Source organism: Apus apus, chromosome 4 (genome assembly GCF_020740795.1).
Source record: "Apus apus isolate bApuApu2 chromosome 4, bApuApu2.pri.cur, whole genome shotgun sequence".
NCBI lineage: Eukaryota > Metazoa > Chordata > Aves > Apodiformes > Apodidae > Apus > Apus apus.
Window position 1 is genome coordinate 41,691,764 of NC_067285.1, and position 20,664 is coordinate 41,712,427.

The following is a 20,664-nucleotide window of genomic DNA, read 5'->3' on the forward strand; positions in this document are numbered from 1 at the left end:
GAAGACCACCTTACTTACAGGACCACGTTTGCTAGCACGTGATCTGTTTGCATGCCCTGTTCTAAGGCTTCAGTTCCCCATAAGACACAAATATCCCAAAGATTTCTGAGTTGTTTAGTTGCATGAGTGTTAATATTTGGTTAGTACTGTTTAAACTAAAACACCCATTTCCAACTGTAGATCCTTAATATGTGGAATCTTCTGCTTGTAAGCTTTGTATGTGAGTGCTGTATTTTTTCACCACTGGCAGAGTATCATAGTGCAGCCTGTGCAGCTGCCTGGATGAATTTGTACTTTGGTGCTACTGAGTTACCAAAGTCTGTTCATCCCTCTAGAAGCTTGCTCAGTGAAGTTGTGTGAAGCTGAAGGCATGCTTTCCTTGATAGGGGTTACTCAGACTGTGAGGAAATAAGTATTTCAGGGAAGTTAAGTCTCTACTGTTGCTATTTTCTGTACTTGCATGTCTACTGATGTAGTGTGTGTATGGCTCCTGGGCTGTGCCCCTTCTCATCAGGGAACAGGAGATCTTTCTAAAGTCATGGATGGTGGACACTGCAGAAGGCAGGCATTACCTTGAGCACTGGACACTTTTGTTTAAGGTCAGTTTGTCGAGCCTGCGAGTTGTAGTCAATAAAACAACCTCAAACATTGCTGAGCAACAAGACATAATTTTTATTCTGGTTTAGATGAGCTCTCTCTGTGCACAATTTTTCTGTACATACGTCTTCTTCATAAAGGAGTTTCTTAGTGATGCTATGCCACAGAAGTGGTGGTTTTCTTTATGGTACTAATTAAAAACAAGACAAATGGATTGCTGCAGTGATGCAACTTCTGCTTCTTCAAGTAGAAGTACAGGATATAAATCATATGACATGTACTTCAAATACTTAAGCTACTTTCCCAAGATGTGTCAACTGAAAAGGATGTGAAACAAAAGCAGTTTTACTGGACTGCCACATGCAAGTATGTCTCAGGACTTAGCCTGGATACTCTGGCAGTCTTTACTTCTGTCATACTGCTCAAGCATTTGGCTGCTTTTCCATCACAGCTTTTCTTGTAAGAATTATTTTCAGGTAATTCAGAAGTCTGTAGTAGGTTTTACAAATTGATGTTAGGAAAGTGCTTCCCAGTGCTGTTGTGGAGAATGACCTACAAGGTATTTTTTTATTATTTTGGAGGACTTGGGTTGTTGCTAGTCACAGTAGGTTTGAATCTCATTTTTCTGGGATGAATTTCTTAGGCTGTGCTTTCTCAGAATAGTGAGCAGGATTTCAACAGGTTTCTAGGTTGACTTGAGAGCATTTCCTAAAAGCCTATAGCTTTATTAGAGAATCTCTCCAAGGGAGTGAAATATTAATTCCCAGAACTAGGAAATTGTTAGACTTATATATTCATTAGTCAGAAAGAAGAGGTGTGCACTGGCCTTCTTCTTTATGCATACCCTGTAGCAAATGAAGTTTCCTGCAGATGAAGTTCTGGTAGGGACCTTGAGGTTTGTTTTTTTTTAAAGTTTCCTTTACATAAGAGGCTGGATTATTTTGCTTCTGTTGCTGCAATAGGCTTTCAATCAGCAAAGCTCCATGTACTTTTTTGTTCCAAAGGATGATGTTATTTCATTTCTGCAGGATAACTGTCTTACATTTAAGTTTGCTTAGGTGTGTGCATTATATGTGTGTGTCGCACTGATGTCCCTGCCAGGAAACAGGTCCTTGAGTCTCAAAAGTGTTGTGAGGGCTGAGAAGATAAATGTCTGACAGTGTGTTGCAAAGTTGTTAAATACTCTCCAGTTCCCTGTCAATAAACAGTGCTTAGCAGGTTAAGCCCTTCGAGACTTTTGTCATGAGTTCTCAAACATCTGAAATGGGAAGGCCACAGTCGGTGATAATTCTTGACACCTATTGATTGGCAGCATTTTTAGTTAAGGGTACACAAAGACCAGGAAAATGTGGATTTGAGAAGTTCAGTTTTATTTTTACCCTAAGGGATACAAGTAAGACAAAACAGGAACTACAGATAAATATTGTTTTCTCTAAACAAGCAGTTTTATTTGTATTGCTCTCATGTACCTTAACAGGTTGAATACTGGGTATTTACTGTAGCTTCCATTTCAATATTCTTCTCTTCTGATATCTAGGAGTTTGCAGTTTTATAAGTCACGTGACACCAGGAGTTCTGTGGGATGGGAAAGGTTGGACTCTATAGTGAGGCACCAAACAGGGCAGATGATTTAGCTAACATGTTTGACTGTGACTGGTATAATTCAACGTGATGTCTCAGGGATGGAAATGTTTTAGAAGGATTTAAACCCTGTTGTTTGGAAGTAGAAGCGTTTGTTTTCTGTCAGGATGTAACCCTGTGAGAAGTAAGGGGCAAGAGCTCCTTGCAGTAGTTGCTCAGGATACGCCACGTCCAAGGTGAGGATACACCCACACGTGTCAGGCAGCTTTCCTTGAAGGCTTAGCAGAGTGTTAGGGACACTGTGCTAAGCAAATGCTCTTCTCTTGACTTTAGGAAAAAATAGTTCGTGTATTTAGAGGTTCCCTGCCCCCCAAAGCCCCACCTTTCCAGAGTGCACATGTGCTTACACCCAAGCACTGAGGTACTTTCTCCGTCTTTGCCATCATGCAGATGCTCTGTATCCCCTTCCCCATCGATATGGCTAGCAGAAAATTGCTGCTCTTTTCTCCATGGTATAGAACCCTAAAATGAAGTGTTAAACCAGTCAGCTGCTTCGACTTGTTGCCTGTTCTGAATTCATATCTCCTCCTGGTGTCTGACCCTGGTGGATTTAACTGGTGCTGCCACCAAGATGAATGCCTCCTCCTGCATTCCCTGACAGCCAGCAGTGTCTCTTCATTAGTCTTCAGGAGCACGGGACCTCAAGGGCATTGCTGATACTGCTGACTGAACTAATTGTACCTCTGCTATCTTTTGGAGGGAGCAGGTAGGCTGTTCAATCAAATGAGTACCAGCCTTACTGCACACAGACACCTCTGTGCAATGGCAGATTGTGGTAAAGCAGCTTTGAGCACTGCTCAGTTTGTATTGAAGGTCTCCTGAACACGTTGCCATCCTTATTAACAGTGTGATTTCTCAAACATGCATTTGGTAGGGAGCCACCTCTCTGCATGTGGACACAATGGCACATTGTCTCATTCTCATCCTTCAAAGGAAGCTGTAACAACTCTAAACTGCTTTTTTTTTTTTTTAAGAAGTGATCCTTGGAAATGCATGAGGTCAGCAAGCCAGAGAAATGAAGCTGGCTGAAGCTTTGCTGCTGGTTTCTCACGAGGTTGTGAGGGCTCAGTGGGCATGAACTCACTTCCATCTTGAGCAGCATTTCTCATGATGTGCAAAGATTTGATGTTCTGGTAAGAGGTTGGCCTCATTCGTAGGTTTTTAGAAAAGCAAAACTCAAACTATCCCCAGTCCTTCATCCCTGTGAAATGAGCTGGCAGGTCATGCCACTGAGCTTTTCTACCGGCACCATCAAATCTAATTTCAAGCTCAGTTCCCTACAGGTCAATGCACGTGATATTCCTCTTAGCTGTGTTTTTCATGCCTTTGTTGTTGTGGCTGTTGAACAACACCAGGGAAGGCACCAAGTTGAAGATCCCTGCTTTTTGTTCCAGTGCTAGTAATGACTCCGTCTGTGACACTGGACCAAGTACTACCTCTCTGTGCCCTTGTGTCCAATTTAATTGAGATGATACCTGCATCCTTGTGAGAGGTACAAGCCTTGCAAAGTAATGATGTTAAGGAAATGTAAATCTGAACTAGTGGTAGCCAGAGAGTATAGTGATAGGGCAAGGGGTAATGGCTTTAAACTGGAAGAGGGGAGATTTAGATGAGATATTAGGACAAAAACCCTCACCATGAGGGTAGTAAGGCTACAGGATGCCCAGTCCCCTCCCTGGAGGTGTTCAAAGTTGGATAAGGCTTTGAGCAACCTCATTTAGTGGGAGGTGTCCCTGCCCATGCAAGAGGGTTGGAACTAGATGATCTTTAAGGTCCCTTCCAGCCCAAACCTTTCTGTGATAGGATTCTATGATGAAAGCCAGGTTAGCCTGACTCCTCCTATTTGACGGGAAAGCAAACCTTGCTGTGGGATTATGAACATCTTAGCCAAGGGTGACATTGTCTCATCTCTATTTATAAACTCATAGCTGGTACTGCTACCTCTGGACATGGAAATCTCTTCTAATTAAATTGTATGTCTTTTATAAAGATAATGGGCATACCTGGTTGTGAAATCTTGATCTTCTGTGCTGCAGTTCAAATCCCCAGTATATTCATAACTTCAGTGTGTGGTTAGCTTTTATTTTCTGGAAGAAATAACAAGGAGGAACATGTGATTGATGTATGTTTGTGAAGTGATAGCTTCCCAGTACAAGTGCAAGGTTGTCTGTCAGATCTTAATGAAGCTGATCTACAGTTTAGTGGTGATTAATGAAGGAATAATGTCAAGGAGCAGGGCTTGATGGTATTAGGTTGACTTCTGCTGCAGACCAAAACAGTCTCCTCTGTGGGAGGAAGACTGCTGCTCCGGGTTGAAACAAGCTGTACCCTGCAGCCAGCATTCCTGCTCCGTGGCGTGCGCTGCAGGCAGCGCGTGGCCGGGGCACGCTGCCCTTCTGTCCACACGCTGGCTCTGTGCAGCCAAGGCTGGCTGCAAACTGCTGCTTTCAGGCTGAGCACGGAAAATGTGACAGCCACGTCAGGCAGTCTGCTGCGTGCCATCGTGGAGGAGGGAGAAGGAAAACGCCAGAGGAAGGGTGATCTTTGCGCCTTGCCAACTGCAGCGCCGCAGCTCCGGGGTCGGGGGGGAAGACGCCATCTGCCACCATTTGGCACAACTGGGCCGTGGGAGCACAGAGCACGTTATTGTCCTCACACTTGGTGGAGGGAGCTGGCAGGGTGCCTGCTGAGCTGCTGTCTTCTGCAAGACATGGGAGTGGGAGGGACCTGGTGGTAAAATAGCAACCGCGTCTGTGCCCTCTATGCTGCTGTGGTGAGCCTTCCTGTTTTGAGCTAGCCCCCGAACCACAGGCAAGGACACTAGGGTTTAGGAAGGAGACATTGTTATTTATTGCAGGTTTGTACAAAGCTGGGTGCTTGGTGCCTTCCCACAACTCAAGCACACTCAAAACTAGAGTTAGCAAGCTTCCAGGTCCATCCACCTTATAGTGATTGGTTAGTGATTTACACAGTTATCATACGGTTACATCACTATTTCTGCTATCCTGCATGCTTAGGGGAAGGGTCTTCACCTGAGCAGGGGTCTTTTTACCTGGGAGTGTGATTTTTTTTTTTTTTCTTAGTATTATAATGACATTACAATCAGCTACATTCACCTAAAGGACACAATATCACAAGTTCTACAGCTCCAACTGCCCCAGACTGGCTTAGCTGTCAATCTTCTTGATTTTGGTTCTTCTTTATCACCTCCTGCATTCCTTAGGCCCAATTATCCATACAGACCTCAAGTCTTCTCTGCCAAGTTGGTGTTTTACATGAGACACCCCTCAAACCTCTTGATGAATTGCCTTCCTCAAGGCCTGGTTCCTGCAGGGTGTCCTTGCCCGGTGCTGGCTCTGGCACTAATGGTGTGCCCCTCTGACTGCAGTTTTAACTCCTCTGTGTGTGTGTGTGTATATATATATATATATATGCAGAGTACATCTTGCACAAAATAACTACGTAGTTCTACATTTCTGAGTTATTTTCCAACAAGAGTGCTGGGGGAGAGGGGCAGGGGTGCCTTGGATGCTTCATGTCCCCCTGCTCCTTCTACAAGAGGACATATTTCACCAGGAGCATGCAGGCCCTACTCAGTTGTGGGGCCAGCAAGGGACTCTCCAACCATGTGCCTGTCATTGATAGTAATACCTTTAAAGCTCTGAGAAATGTTAGAGGGGTAATAACTGGACGTTTACACAGGCTGATAAGTGAATGAGCTGGCTCAGTGAAGACCTTGCTGAACTTGGATAAACATCCCCAAGTATGATCAGCTACACCATGGGCTGGTTTCCTTCAGAACAGGGCACAGTTTACGTTGTGGCTTACTGTCTTCCCTTAGTGTGGACTTCATTTTTTAGGGACAGAGAAGAGAGCAGGGCCTTAAGGAAGAGCTTCAGATGAACTGCTCAAATCACCAGGTACAGCTTTGCTCAGAGAATAAAATGCTAACATTTCAGCTAAGGGAATAAAATGGCACAGAGGTGGGAGAGAGTACTTTTAGCAGCAGGGGAATCAACTAGTAAAATCAAGGTATGAGAGACAATAATGGTTAGAGCGAAGGAGAATGAATAATGGAATTAAACAGTGGGCTACCAAAAAGGTATATAAAAGGGAGTGTTTATATTGGGGGAAGATGAAATAATTTGGGCCATACCCTTGTTAACTCCTTATCATTGCAAAGTAAAGTCAAGCTAGAGCAAAAGAAAAGTCATAGTATAAGACATGTTTGTGCAAGGCATGCATGCGTGTTCATGCTGTCTTTCTGTTTGCAGTATTGCAGAGGAGCTCTTCCAAAATTGTGAAAGAGCATCCAGGCAGGGAGAGCAGCCTCCACTTTGTTACAGACCTGTGATGGATAAAGGCATGTTTAGCTTCCATCTGCTCTGTTTTGGGAAATGCTGATAGAAGGGTGATAGCTTTGGCAGAGATGGATATTTCAAACCAGTGCCATATGTAGCTGTCCAAAATTGTTCCCATTCTGTTTTATTGGATGTCTGTTTTTGTGTTTTGATATATATTGCCAGATGCATGGCAGGTGTTGATTAGCTACGAGTGTTACACAAAGTGGAGCTTTTTTGCTGTCTCTCCCTCTTCCACTGCAGTGCTTGGTACAGAATTGGTGGGGAATGGGAGTAGTTAGGGACGTGCTTTGGCACATTCCAGTTAACTGATGTTTTACTTTCCTGGAATTATGCATAATTACCTTGCAGTTCATCTTTATGAAATATTATTACAGTGTGAGTGTAGCTTGAAGGTAATAAAGAACCTAGATGTTCAACCATAGTGCAATACTAGAAAAAGGTTACTTGCCAAATACAGTGTTTTCTATGATTATTGAAATGTAAACACGTCATTTTTTTGGTACATCTCTTCTGCCTTGTGATGAAAAAGGCATCAAGGTGTGTCTTACATAATTCTGCTTTAAAAGTAAAATGGTGTTGTGACTATGTGAAATGGTGCACAACACACAATTATAGCTTGCAGTAGAAAAGTGGCAAGAGATTAGCAGGATCAGCCCATAGGAAAGTCTGGAATGCCACTTCTGAAGTTTGTCATGATGGCAGGAGCTGGGCCCATGGACAAGCCTATCTTCCCTCCCAAGGTTTGTTCTTTCTTTGCATCTCTAGAGGCAGTCTGTATGGATCAAAGAGCAGGATTTGGCCGCAAATGACAGCAAATCTGTTTATTGTGGTTCCATATGATTAATCTTAGTAACTGTTTGTGATATCTAACCAGTCTTTATTTAAAATGCTGGACTTGTTCTGTTGACTCCAAATGCCTATTTGGGATAGTAATTTAAAAGCCTTGTTGAAGGCAAATTATATGTCAGTGCACTAAAACCCACTTAGAATCCCCAGAGGCTTTTTACATAGAACCATAGAATGTATGGGGTTGGAAGGGACTTTTCTTTTTAAAGCTGCATAGATTTGTGGAGAAGTGGGCTCTCTTCAAGAAGGGGCTGTAATAAGTGTATGTTGATTTATTGCGTTCTGAGTACAGCTTTGTCCACACATGCAGATGATGGGAGAAGAAAGATCTGAAAGTCGTTTTCCACTTAAAAGTGCTTGTGATCTCTTGGGACTCATGTGCCTCAGTGATAAAACCACAGTTCAGCTATGTTTGGCAGAGAGTGTAGTCACCAGAACTGGGATAACTGAGGTTTATGTTCTCAGAGTACCAGTAAGTACTGTTGGATCTACAGCTGGTTTTTTTAATGCATCAGCTCTCTTTCAATTCCTGTTCTGTTTGAACAGCATGGACTACATATCAACATGTTATTTAGAATAAATAGACGGAATACTCCCTTGGAAATGCCCTGAAGATTTGGTCACGCTCATAACTTGCCTTGTGCCAACAAGGGCTGGGGGAGAAATTTAATAAGGCTTTTATTCCACAGTAATTAAATGGCTGACTGACACTGTAACTCAACAGATTAAATTGTGGTGTCAAAAGATATAATCTGTCATGCAGAGATGCACATTAGTAAATTAGTAGTGCTGGATGGCACGTGTTATGCCCCCTTAAACCGTCTTAGCTCTTGGTTGAGTCCCCACATCTGAAATAATTTGCTGTAACGCACAATGTTTTTCCTAAGCTGTTTTGCACTTGTTAGTCTGCAAGTGGAATTGAGGCACGTGTGATACTGTTGAGGTATGGGAATTTGTACTTAAAAATGTCATTTTAATTGGTCACCGTCCATATTCCTTGATTTTTTTTTAAATTATTGTTTGTTTTTAATATCAGTGTTACTATTTTCTAAAGCAGGGAATTCATATAGTTGAGTCCAACTAAAATCTCTACCAAAACATTTGGACAATTTCAGCCTTGATGTAGCTGGAGGTGCATCTCTGGAGATCTGTTGTACTTAACCTGCTTCTGTTTCTGAAGAGAGCAGGTAAAGATGTGCTTAGCTCTTCATCTTTCCCTTCCCTCCTTCAGTGGCATAACTTGGTGCAAAGAAAAAATGTTTAGGTTTGTACAGCCCTACTTCTCAGTAGAATTCATGTTCTCTCTAAAGCAGTATTGTGAGAATTGTTTGTTTTGAGTTGATGGTCAGATCAATGTTACATGGAGTGTGTGGCAGTTCTCTCAGTGGCCTCTTCACTAATTTATCTGCTCAAGTGCTGAAGCTTAGTCAGGTCTTAAAACAAAGTGATATTTTAATCTATGATGTGTTTTTGTGTCTGAGAAAGTGGTGCCTGACCTCTGCCTGTGCTCACAGCAGTATTTTTGCCTGCAGCATGAAGAACCCCTCTCGTAATTTTTTCTACTTAACAGGTCTACTGAGTAGTTTGTGCTTAAAATTAATCTGAATGTTCATAGATCGGCTTCTCCAAATCCATTTATTCCTTCTGCTGACAATGGGTAGCAAGGTAGTATATCAAGACCTCTTGAATCACAGAATCACAGCATCTTAGGGATTGGGAGGGACCTCAAAAGATCTAGTCCCCCCTGCCAGAGCAGGATCACCCAGAGCACATCACGCAGGAACGTGTCCAGGCAGGTTTTGAAAGTTTCCGGAGAAGGAGACTCAACAACTTCGCTGGGCAGCCTGTTCCAGTGCTCTGTCACTCTCAGTCAAGTTTGTTCTGATGTTTATGTGGAACCTCCTATGCTCCAGTTTGCACCCACTGCACCTTGTCCTATTACTGGACATCACTGAACAAAGCCTGGCTCTGTCCTCCTGACACTCACCCTTTACTTATTTGTAAACATTGGTGAGGTCACCCCTCAGTCTCCTCTTCTCCAAGCTCAAGAGACCCAGCTCCCTCAGCCTTTCCTCATCAGGGAGATATTCCACTCCTTTCACCATCTCTGTGGCTCTGCGCTGCACTCTTTCAAGCAGTTCCCTGTCCTTCTGGAACTGTGGGGCCCAGAACTGGACACAATATTCCAGATGTGGCCTCACCAAGGCGGAATAGAGGGGGAGGAGAACCTCCCTTGACCTACTAACCACCCCCTTTCTAATACACCCCAGGAGGCCATTGGCCTTCTTGGCCACAAGGGCACATTGCTGGCTCATGGTCATCCTCCTGTCTACCAGGACCCCCAGGTCTCTTTCACCTACTCTGCTCTCCAGCAGCTCAGCTGCCAACCTGTACTGGTCCATGGGCTTGTTCCTCCCCAGATACAAGACTCTGCACTTCTTGCGTTTTGTTAAGTTCCTTCCTGCCCAACTCCCCTCCTTGTCCAGGTCTCACTGAATGGCAGCACAGTTATTAACAGGCTGCCCTCTGCACTGACACGGTGCCAGGCGATTAGCTGAGAGCACCACTTGTTTGCTGCTGCTTTCAGTTTACTTCAGATTTTGTCTCCTGTGGCAGCAAGCAGTGTTGTTGTAGCCTTTAGCTGTTCCTGTACTCTGAAAGCTTTTTCCAGCTCTCTTTGTCCTGCTAAGGGAAAGAATTGCAATCCCCTTTTCATTCCTGATGAGCCTTTCCTTCTTCTCTCCTGTGTCTTCCTGCCTTTCAGCTGACTCTAAGGAAGAGACACTTAAAGGCTGGAAATTAGAACTAGAACAGGGAAGGGATTGTAACAAGTAGGAAAGTAATGAAATATATAAACACAAAACCTGCCATGAATTTTAACTGATAGAGGAGTCTGAAGGTTCCTCGTGGCAGGGTCAGCACAGGAAAAAGGGCCAGCATACTTCACAGTAACGGATGGACTTGGATTCTGTGGAGTACATGGTGAGCTGAAAGACAGGGAGCCTGAAGCCTTTTTCTCACACATCCATTGCAAGAGGGAAGGCAGCAAGGGGCCAACTTTCCTGCCCTTCTGGAGTTTTAGAGGATAGGGCAGAAAGTGAGAGGGAACACTGAGGTCATCCATCCAACCCTTTTCTGTTCTGCCCCCTGGACCTCCTTGGGGTGTTAAGTAATGCCTTCTGTCTCTGTGGGGCTTGGCCATCAGAGGTCACTGCATCAATGCCATAAAATTAATTTCTGCCCTCTAAAACCATAACAGGCACTCACAGGCAGCACTGAAAAGGGTGTGGCCCCAGCTTTTGGTGTCAGCATAAACACAGTCTGATACTATGAAGAGTCTGCTGGTTTTCTGGGAGACCTTACAATCAAGGAAATGTTATGATCTGTGCAACTATGAGGTTGATAATGTTTCGTTTTTATTGCGGGTGATGTAGCGTGCTGGGTTATGCAAGGCAAGTGCATGGCAGTGCTGCCCTCTGCAGCCTCCTGTTTAGGTGGCCCCAGCAGTTGTGGGGAGTTGTTTTAGGGCAGCCCTGCCCAGTTAAGGCTGGAAAGCTTCCCACCCTCAGCAAGGGCATCTTAATGCTCCTGCTCTTACCCTGCTAACTTGCTTTTCCCTGACAGGTTATTGTACACCCTAGTCAGCCTTTCCTGTTCCTGTTAAGCAGGACGTTGCAAGTTTTTCATGGGATGCTCTAAGCCAGGTTAATGAAGCTCCCAGCATCAGTGCAGCAAAGCTAGTGGAGTGGCTTGATGTGTGGTGGGTATGGTAAGTAGGGACCCTCACAAACAGTCACAGCTGTGTTTTGCTTCCTATTGGTCTCTGAAAGTTTGCAGGTTTTGTGCCTCTTAGCCCTTCTGGCAACCTATGGCAAGAAGCCTTGCTGCTTTAGAGATGGCATTTTTTGGACAGTTCTTTACTTGGAAAAAGCATATTTGGGGAAGATGGGTTTGGTGCCCTTAGCACAGTTTGTTAGCTTGTCTAGAGTGAACTAGGGTGATCTATTGAAGAAGAGGTTGGATTTTTATGCATTTTTTTACAGCAACATTTTGAGTAGGCTGAAGGAGAGTGGACGGATCTGTTGAGATAACTTTGAAAAAAGCCAAACAACATTTTCCTGCTCTGTGTGTGTTTCTATATTGGATTATCATGACTGTTTAATTCAGTGTCTCATATGAGCAAAGGACATGGTATTCTGTGACCAGATACACTTCATTTCCTCCCCTGATACTGACTGGTGTACATGTAGATCTGCCTCATTCGAATACTGATGTTGCTCTTCAAAGTTTTCTGTTTAGACTTGTTTACAGTGTCTAGATGAACTGAAGTCATCATGCATTTTCTTCCTTGTAAGTGAGCAGAGAGTTTGGCTTCAGTGTAATTCAATTTAAACTTACTCCAGCAAATCCTAACAAATTATGCACAGTCCCATAACTGTTGTGTATGATGACTTGAAAGAATTGAGCCAAGCCTTGACTTTCTAGCTGAGGAATTCAGTTTCAATCTGTCCAGCAGTTCCTCACTGCTTGTTTCTCAGCAGAGCCTTATTCTTTACTTTATTATAGTCATTTTTTCCTGTGTGACTATGTCCAGAAATTAAATATGAGCAATGATAATCTTTTTGGGAAGCCAGCAGGGAAACTCGGAGATATGTTAAATTTAGTAAGTTGAAATGATGGAGTCATGAAGCTTGCAAAGCCAACACAGGATGCTGATGACTATTTTGATATTGGCTTTATTGTTCTGTCGTCTGAGTTGTGAGTAAAGCCCATCTGACAGAGGCAGAGAAATATGCCTTTTGATAGCCACAATAAAACTATGATGCTGTGTGATGGAAAGTAAGGCATGATTGATTCCATGTGTCCCTGCTCTTCCAGCAGTTTACCAACTAAGGTGAATCAGCCCATTAAAAGGTCTCTATTGAGTACGAAGTAGCCTGAACAGATGGTGGGCTTTTCATGGGCACCCTTAAATGTTGCATCAGCTCCTGGAAGCAAAACTGGCAAGAAGATAAATGCAGCAAATGCTTACTAGAATTACTAGTATAATCTAAAAGCTGACAAGTTCTGAGAGGCAGCAGGTAAATGTATACTTCAGGGTAGATTGTTTTGCCTCCATTGACAGGCATATCAATCTGTCTTCAGTTAATATAGTTATTTATATTACAGGAAAACAAAGTAAATATGTAAACATTTTCCTCAATTTGCATTTAAATTACAAATTATTTTGAAATTAAAAAACCTACTGACTGGTACAAGCCAAGAGTTTCCATATGTGAATGGAAGTTTAGGTTTCAGTGGGCTGCTCACGTTCTGCTCACTTGATTTATATAAAATGCCTTCCAGTTGCTTTCTTTATAGGCAGTTGTACTTCAAAACACTCTCTATGTTGTCTTGTAACCAAAAAGAGTATCTCAGCATTACCATGCTAGTGACAGTGGAGGCATCTTATTGTGCAGTGCTACTTTAAAACTGGAGAGCATTTGAGGTAGTAGAGGAGCTGCTGCTGCCATTTTGTGTGAAGAACAACTAGAGTTTAAAAAAAAGCTCAGTTCTGACTGCTGGGCTGAATTCTCAAGAAGTGTTGGCAGACAACAGGTATAAATACCAATTCATCCCTAAGAACAAGAAAAAAAAATAAGGCAATCAGAAAAAGCCCCCCTCTCTGGAAGGTGCCACTGGTTCAGCCAAATAGCAGATGGAAGTCGTTAATGGAATTTAAATACAAGAATTAAAAAGCATACTCAACCAAGTTATAGAATGGGATGGTATTGAAGTGGATTCTTTAAAATCATACTTATAAATGCAATAAACCAGCCAACTTTATTTTAATTATTATTTAATAATTAAACAGTCCATATCTGTCCGCATTTATAGGCTGTTATATTGTGAACAGCAGTCAAATGGAAAATGATGCATGGTCTTCACTTTGTATTTTCTGAAATTATGATTATCCCTTGCATCCCCTTGAAAACTGACCATTGCTTCAAAAATGGAATAGGCTGTATCTTCTCTCTAGGCAGTGCTCTCCTGTCCTTGAAGGCTCTCAGTGATTTGAAAATTACCTGATGTTAGAAGAAATTAGCTGAAGTTCAATACGCTTCAGATTTTCTTTCCAACTGCACCATGTCCTGACAAGCTGTGTTTTCTTAATAGGGTTATCCTGCTCATGTTGCTGCTCTACAGATTGTCTTCTGAAATCACTCTCAGCCTCAATGTGCAATTCTGCTTCTGCTTTGAGGATGAGTGCAGAAAAGCACAGAGGCTTCCAAACTGTAACATAAATACTGCTTTGTAATAACTATGGAGTTCAGGCTAATGACCAGCACTGGGAATGAAACCAGCACTGGCTCACAGCACACAGGTTGCTATGCCAACTTGGACTTTGCATTGCTTTCTGTGTCTTGTAGGACTTTCTACATTGACGTCTCTCTAGGGGATCCTGGAGATGTGGTTTCTCAGCTCCCAGCAACACCAGAACAGCCATTCTGCTTAGCTGCATTCTCCAGAAGTGAGGTCTCTTGACAGATGCCAAATGCCCTAGGTTTCTGGTCCTCTACTCAACACTTTTCAAGTCTTAACTCTGAAGCTGGCAGTGCCCTGTCCTCTTCAGTGAGTACTGGCATGGTGCAGGCCAAGATGCAAGGGTCACAGCAATCATCTGCAGGCTTTTAAAAGGGTAAATCTGAAATGGTATTTTTGAGTGGATTAGAAATACCTGTTCTCAGTCCTGAAACACTGCTTATAATTGATTGCCATAATCTTGCTGTTAGTGCTGGGAAAAAGCAAGGCTCACTATTTTGCACAGAAGCCTGCATATACAAAAGAGCTGATGGACACCATGGTTACAGCATTTCTCTGACTGTACTAAGTGAATATAATTTCTTTACCTAGGGTATGTTTCGACACACGCAGTTACTTTAGAAAAACCTTCCTTCAATACTTGCATGTTACATTTTAATAGTAAACAAGAATGAAATGTTCCACCTTGTATTAGGATATTTCAAACCTAGCGTATGTTGAAGAGGGATGATTCACCCTTTTTGAAGGGAGTGTCACCCACACAGTTACTGAACATTGCTGAATGTTAAGTGTTTGCTGTGACACTTGACCTTAATCTCTGTGTAACTCTGGAAATACTCAGAAATGTGACCCCAAATGGCCCCTGGGCACATAGGAAGTTGTTCTTATATTCTTTCCCCATTGTGATGTTAAACATTCAAATATTCAGTGGTTACAGTAAAATGTTCCAGATACTATGCTAACTAGTATTTCACCTTTGGGCTGCAAGAAAAAGAACCATAATTCTTAAACTGAGGTAAATTTAATTTTACAGGGAACTAATTGAACTTTTTGGTTTTGTTATTTGCTTGTTGTAATGTTCTGGTTAATAATGCTGTCTCAGGAAAATCGGGGAATGGTGTAGTTGGACCTGCCTCTCACTGACCCTGTTGCACAGCCAAGTTCATGGAATCAGAGTGGTTTGGGTTGGAAGGGACCTTCAAGATCATCTAGATCTAACCCTCATGTGTGGGCAGAGACACCTCCCACCAGACCAGGTTGCTCAGAGCCCCATCCAACCTGCCCTTGAACACTTCCAGGGATGGGGGGGCCACAGCATCCCTATGCAAGCTGTGCCAGTGTCTCACCACCCACATAGCAAAGAATTTCTTCCTGATATCTATATCTACCCTCTTTTATTTTGAAACTATGCTCCTCTGTCCCATTACTACTTGCCCTTCTAAAAAGTCTTCAGTGTGTTCAAAAAAGTTGTGGCAAAATGCACTTCTTTATTAGCATGCTTACGATGATGTTAACAAGACTTAACAAAAGTAAAGACTGACTTTTTCACAACAGAGAATCTAAAGCAGACATGCAAACTTGGAGTGGGAGAATCTCCCTCCGGATACACAGCCTCAGGGGAGAGAGGAGAGTATGCAGCTCCACCGGTGGGTGCAGATACGTGCTTGTCAGAAGCTTGGAGTAACACTTCCCCTGTGCACTCTGACAGACAGCACTCAATTCTGCATTCAACAAGGCTACTTGGCGCTGAAATCTACTTCAGAGGTACTGCTAAAGATGAATTAAAAAGAAGCAGAGTGCATGGTAGAGCTTGGAGGGAAAATGCCAATTCCGTGGGGACTCCAGGCGCTGGGATCTGCTCCCAGCCCTGTGCCACTTGGAGCTATCTGCTCATCCTTTGATGGTTTGCAATGTAAATAATACTAGGTGTTTAAAAAAAAAAAAACAAACAACAAGCAAAGTGCACACTGTACTGGCTGGGATAAAGAAGAATACTCAGAATCAATGAGCTTGACTTGCAGTTTCCTCCTTGCCTTCAGTTTCATGCTGCAAATACAAGCTGAATGAAGGTGAGGACTGTGTTGTGACATCTCTCTGGTCTTTGAAGCACTTCTCTTGATGCGTAGTTCTGTAATGAGTGGCCAGATTTATAGGGGCTTGTTTTGGAAAGTCAGTATTAATGGTCTGAGAAGCTGCAGCTGTGTTTGTGCTGCTACACCTCATCTTTCAAATACATCAAAATGTTTGGCAAAACCGACTTCTTAGTGGGTTGGAATCTACACTTTTATCAGTACTGCAAATCTTAATGAAATAAATTTGCCCCAGAAAGGAACAGAAATAACAAATCAGAATTCTGTCACAAAGTAGTTTAGTAATTTAGCACCTTGCAAGGGAGTATTAGGCCTGCTTGTTCTTAGTTTTAGCTGGCAATATTTTAATATTTATGTAAGGGGCAAGGTTAGAACTACAGTTTCATTAATGCAGAGAGGACATAACTAAGTCAAATGCTTTGTATGTTGGTTCTACTTGTGACTGGCTCTCTGATTCCAGTAACTATTTGCAAGAAGCAAGCTCCTAAATACTTCAAAAATTTTATAATCTGTTTCTGTTTTTTTATTATTTATTTATCAGAAGCATTTAATGACATTTGTCTGGCAAATCACCATTTAGAATTTTATATCTGACTCCTGTTCCTGGTAGTAAAATTCCTAGCAACTTCAACGTGCACAAGATTGCAGCAATTGTAACAGGATTTTATTGGAAGCGCTGGAATACATTGGGATAGGAAAGAGGATTTTAGGTTGAAAACTGGTAACAAATTTGAATTTAGCCATAATAGCTATGCATAAACATCCTCTTTCCCTCATTCTGCCATGTGAATATTTTGGGGGGTGTAAGATAATTGCAAGGACTTGAATAGCTGTGGTCGGGAAGTCTGTTCCAGATTGCATTCAAAAGCCTCAAATATATTTATATATATGTATACTATAGCTCTGAGCATATGTTCTCAAGTGGAAAATCAAGCAATAACATTGAAAGTTGGTCTGTTTTTCTTTGTGGATCTTACACCACTACATAAAAAGAAGTAACCCATAGAGCCATGCCCCCTCTAAGCTGTTGCTTGCCCAGAATTTATCACAGGTAAAAAAAGCTGCTTTTCATATGTGTTTTCTGGTATGTTTTGTAGCATCAAACTGGAGTGATTCTGCTCGACTCTGGCACTGAAAAGCAGAAAGCATAACTAAAACAAGCTGGAGTGCCTGTGCACCCTGACTGCTTTCTGTAGTTCCTAGTGTAGCTGTGACTCGTAGGAAAAGCTCCCAGAAATAGTGCTTCACTTTTGGATCTGTTGTGGTGTTCAGTTTTGATGGAGGAAGGCAGGAAGAAACTCAAGGGATACTTTGTTGAATTAGCCACATTTTCAGAAAGGGGACACAATCAAATCCCAGGCTTAGTGTACTTCTGTGGCCACAATTTGAATGCAAAGCACTCACTGACAAACCATGTCAAAAACTGGGTCTCCAGCCTGATTCTGATCGGGATGGTTACTCACTGCACTACAGAAAATGGCTTGACCTTCTGTATAATTATTAGCCCATCAGCTGAAAACCTCCACATTCAATATATGATTCTTCATAGCATAATCATTGTTACGGTCATTATCTGATGTTTAGTTCCTTTCAACTGTCTGCTTGTTGATCTTCTCTAGAAGACAGAGACAAAATGGTATTTTATTTCTGGGAGCAAGAATCATAGAGTGGTTTGGGTTGAAAGGGACCTTAAAGATTCTCTAGTTCCAACATGTCTGCCATGGGCAGGGACACCTCCCTAGATGAGGTTGCTCAGGGCCCCATCCAGCATAGGATGTTTGCATGACTGGTATTGCAGGCAGAACAAACAAAACAAGGATCCTGTGGTTTAGACCTTGACTTTTTCAGTGAGAAAGTAGAAAACACAGGAGTAAAAAAGCTTTGATACAGGCTAGATAATTTGAGTTAATGCTGCATTATTAAGACAATAATTGAGTATGGATTTTCATAATTTTGTTAGTACATGTTTTCTTTTAAGAGCTAAACATTAGGAGGGATTTTATCATACTATGTCTATAAATTGTATTCAATTAAAGATTCAAACTCATGTTACGAGGAAAATAAGGCCTGGCAGCTGCTTTTCTTTAACAGTCTGGAATTGTTCCTTTGGGGCCATGAAGGTTTGTATGTGAATGTGCATACAATTTTAGGGGTTATTTTATAGAGTATGATGCGTGGCATGGATTTTGTTATCAGAAACACTGAAGGACCTGTTAGAGCCATATGGTGTTTGTCACACATGAAGGAACAGGTGGACCCAGTATGTGTGATTCTGAGTTCCCAGTGTAGCCTGGACAGGGAGGGTGCTCTGTGCACACCTTTGGAGAAGACATCTGCACCTTCTAATAAACACGAAGGTCATTGGGTGTCAGCAGGCTGAGGCAGGGATAAATTGGTAAACAGAAGCACTTTTTCTGGCTGTGAGCCATACCTATTAGCTGTCTTAGAGCAGTGGCTTATGCAGTGTACAGCTAAGCCTGTTGTTAAGTCGTCTGGAATTAAACGATTTGACCCCAAAGTATTTGCTGCCCTCCTAGCAAGCATGCTGCAAGACCTTCCTTTCTGACAAAATGCTTTCCTTCAGCGTGGCTGCTCCTGAAGTGTCGGCTGTGCCCTAAAGTCCTAGAATGTGAGCACTATATGGAAGTCCTGAAGATCTGTGTATGTGTGCAGTGCCATGCCTCGTGAAGCCCTAGCACCAGGCAGGGCATTAGGTATCCTGAACACTGTGAAGGATTTGCCATAAGGTGTGGAAGACAGGAAATCACAATATAAGCTGGGATTTTCCAGTCTGCTGATCCTTCTACTTCCAGACTTGCTTATTAAGAGATTTATTACAAAAGAGCTAAAAAGATTTCTTGAAAGTTTATTAAAAGAGAGATAAATACCCATCAGAGTCACTTGGGCATTGCTTCTCCCCCTTCCCTGTGCTGACTTTGGAACACTGTGGTAAATAGCTGAGTGCACAATCGAGCAGTAGTTTGAAGAAGCCCTGTGCTGGGCCTAAAAGTGTCTGGGTTGGTACTATGAAAAGTAGCAGGTTTCTGCAGAGAACAAGAAGGTTTGGACTCTGCATGCAACATGATCTTTTGCTTCCACCCCTGGTGGGCCTTGCCCTGCAAAGGATGTGATTGAGCCTAATATGCATGACTGGTAGTTGGGCTTGATTTGGTTACTAAACCTTAGGAGGGAAGTATTAAAAGTCATTGTTCTCCTGGCAAATAACTTGGATATGCTCACTTTTGTCTTTGGGTAGATGCTAGTTTGCAGGAAGTGAGAGATTAATACTTGTTGAGAAAAATGAATGGCTTAAGGTATTAAAACATAGAAACCCTCCAAAACTGCATTAATGTTTGAACTGGGAAACAACACACTGGTGAATCCTACCCTGGTGTCCCTGCCCCTTCTCAAAGCAATTCTTTGTGGTAACCTGGTATGCTCCTTCTTCAAATGTCAGTTTAGTGTAGCAGACAGTATATATTTTTAGTGCATCCAGCTAAATTTCAGATGTTAGAGTAAGTATATTCCTGGGGAGCTTCAGACCAGCTGAGAGTGAGAGCTAGGTGGGAAGAAAGGAGTTTGACTGATTATCTACTTGGGGATGGATGCAGGGATCCTCTCTTTTTACCCACTACTGTTATTTTGCAAAATTACATGTTAAATGAGTGGAAATCTGAAAAGTTGTTGCCTACTTGTATAACAGGAATCACAAAAGCTATGGGGAGCATATCCACCCATGCCCCTTAATGGCATTTTAAACTGGTAAGACAGCTTAGGTATTGTTAGACTGCATATAGCACAGGAGGCCAAAATCATTGTCCCAGCACTGTGTCCCAGGGAGTATTTCAGGGTAATGAACTCTATGCTTAGGTTCTATGGGTCTGGGTTACAGGATATGTGGATGTGGTGTTTGTGCATGTAAGTCTTTGGTGTGTTCAAAATGTGTGTGCTGTTAGACACACGCTGTGTGCTGGTTACTCCTAAACATGTGCCTGAGCAGACACATGCTCCAGGCACCAGGTTGAGTTGGAAAGGCAACTAGAATAGAGTTCATAATTCTGGTGGAAAAATCTGTTTGTAATGGTCAGCATGGAATGGGCACTTCTTCCCAGAAGAAGCTAGGAAATTGTGAAAGCCAGAAGAAGCCCAGTCGTGTAATTGGAGCTCTGGGACCTAAAACCTGGGAGGTAAAGTCATTTGTAGCTTGCTGGAGAATGCAGTCAACATAAGAATAAGCCAAGATGGGAGACTGAATTATCTATAAAACTGCCTGTGCAAAATTATTTGCTTTCTCCTTCTAAAAATGTAATAAACGTATGTTAAAAATACAGTTGTTCTTTTACTCTTGAAACCTTAGTGACTAAAACAAATCACTTAAAATTTCTCAGTAATGGCTAGACAGTATGGTTGTGCATCTGCTATTTTGATTAGTTGAACTTGTTCTGTTCAAGAAAACAGTGAAGCTTGGGGGGGAAAAAAAGTTAGTTTTCCTAGTTCTGTTTAGAGAAATGGTTGCTCTTTTAAGCTATTAAGAGTGTCCAGAGCATCAGCTGTGCATTTGCTGTCTCTAAAGCGTTTTGCAGTTAATAACTTGTGAGCTTGAACTGAGTGGGGGAGAGGAGATAAAACTGTCCATCTGTGTTGGTCGTGTTGTGTCTTCTGGTTCGTGTTGACAGTTTGTATTTGCTGTAGTGGATGAGATGTAGTTCATATGCATTTCTACAGACATCAGAACATGTATGCATTGGAATGCCAAAGATATTTAAAATATCATGGTTTGCTCCTTACTGTAATTAATCAGTCCAGTCCACTGCATATTTCTG

The 20,664-nt window shown here is 42.4% G+C and overlaps 1 protein-coding gene across 1 annotated transcript in view; it reads left to right on the top strand.

The window, feature by feature from the left end:
* ARHGAP24 (Rho GTPase activating protein 24) overlaps window positions 1–20,664 on the top strand; it is a 214,416-nt gene that overhangs the window by 81,587 nt on the left and 112,165 nt on the right. The gene's annotated exons all lie outside the window — the stretch shown is intronic.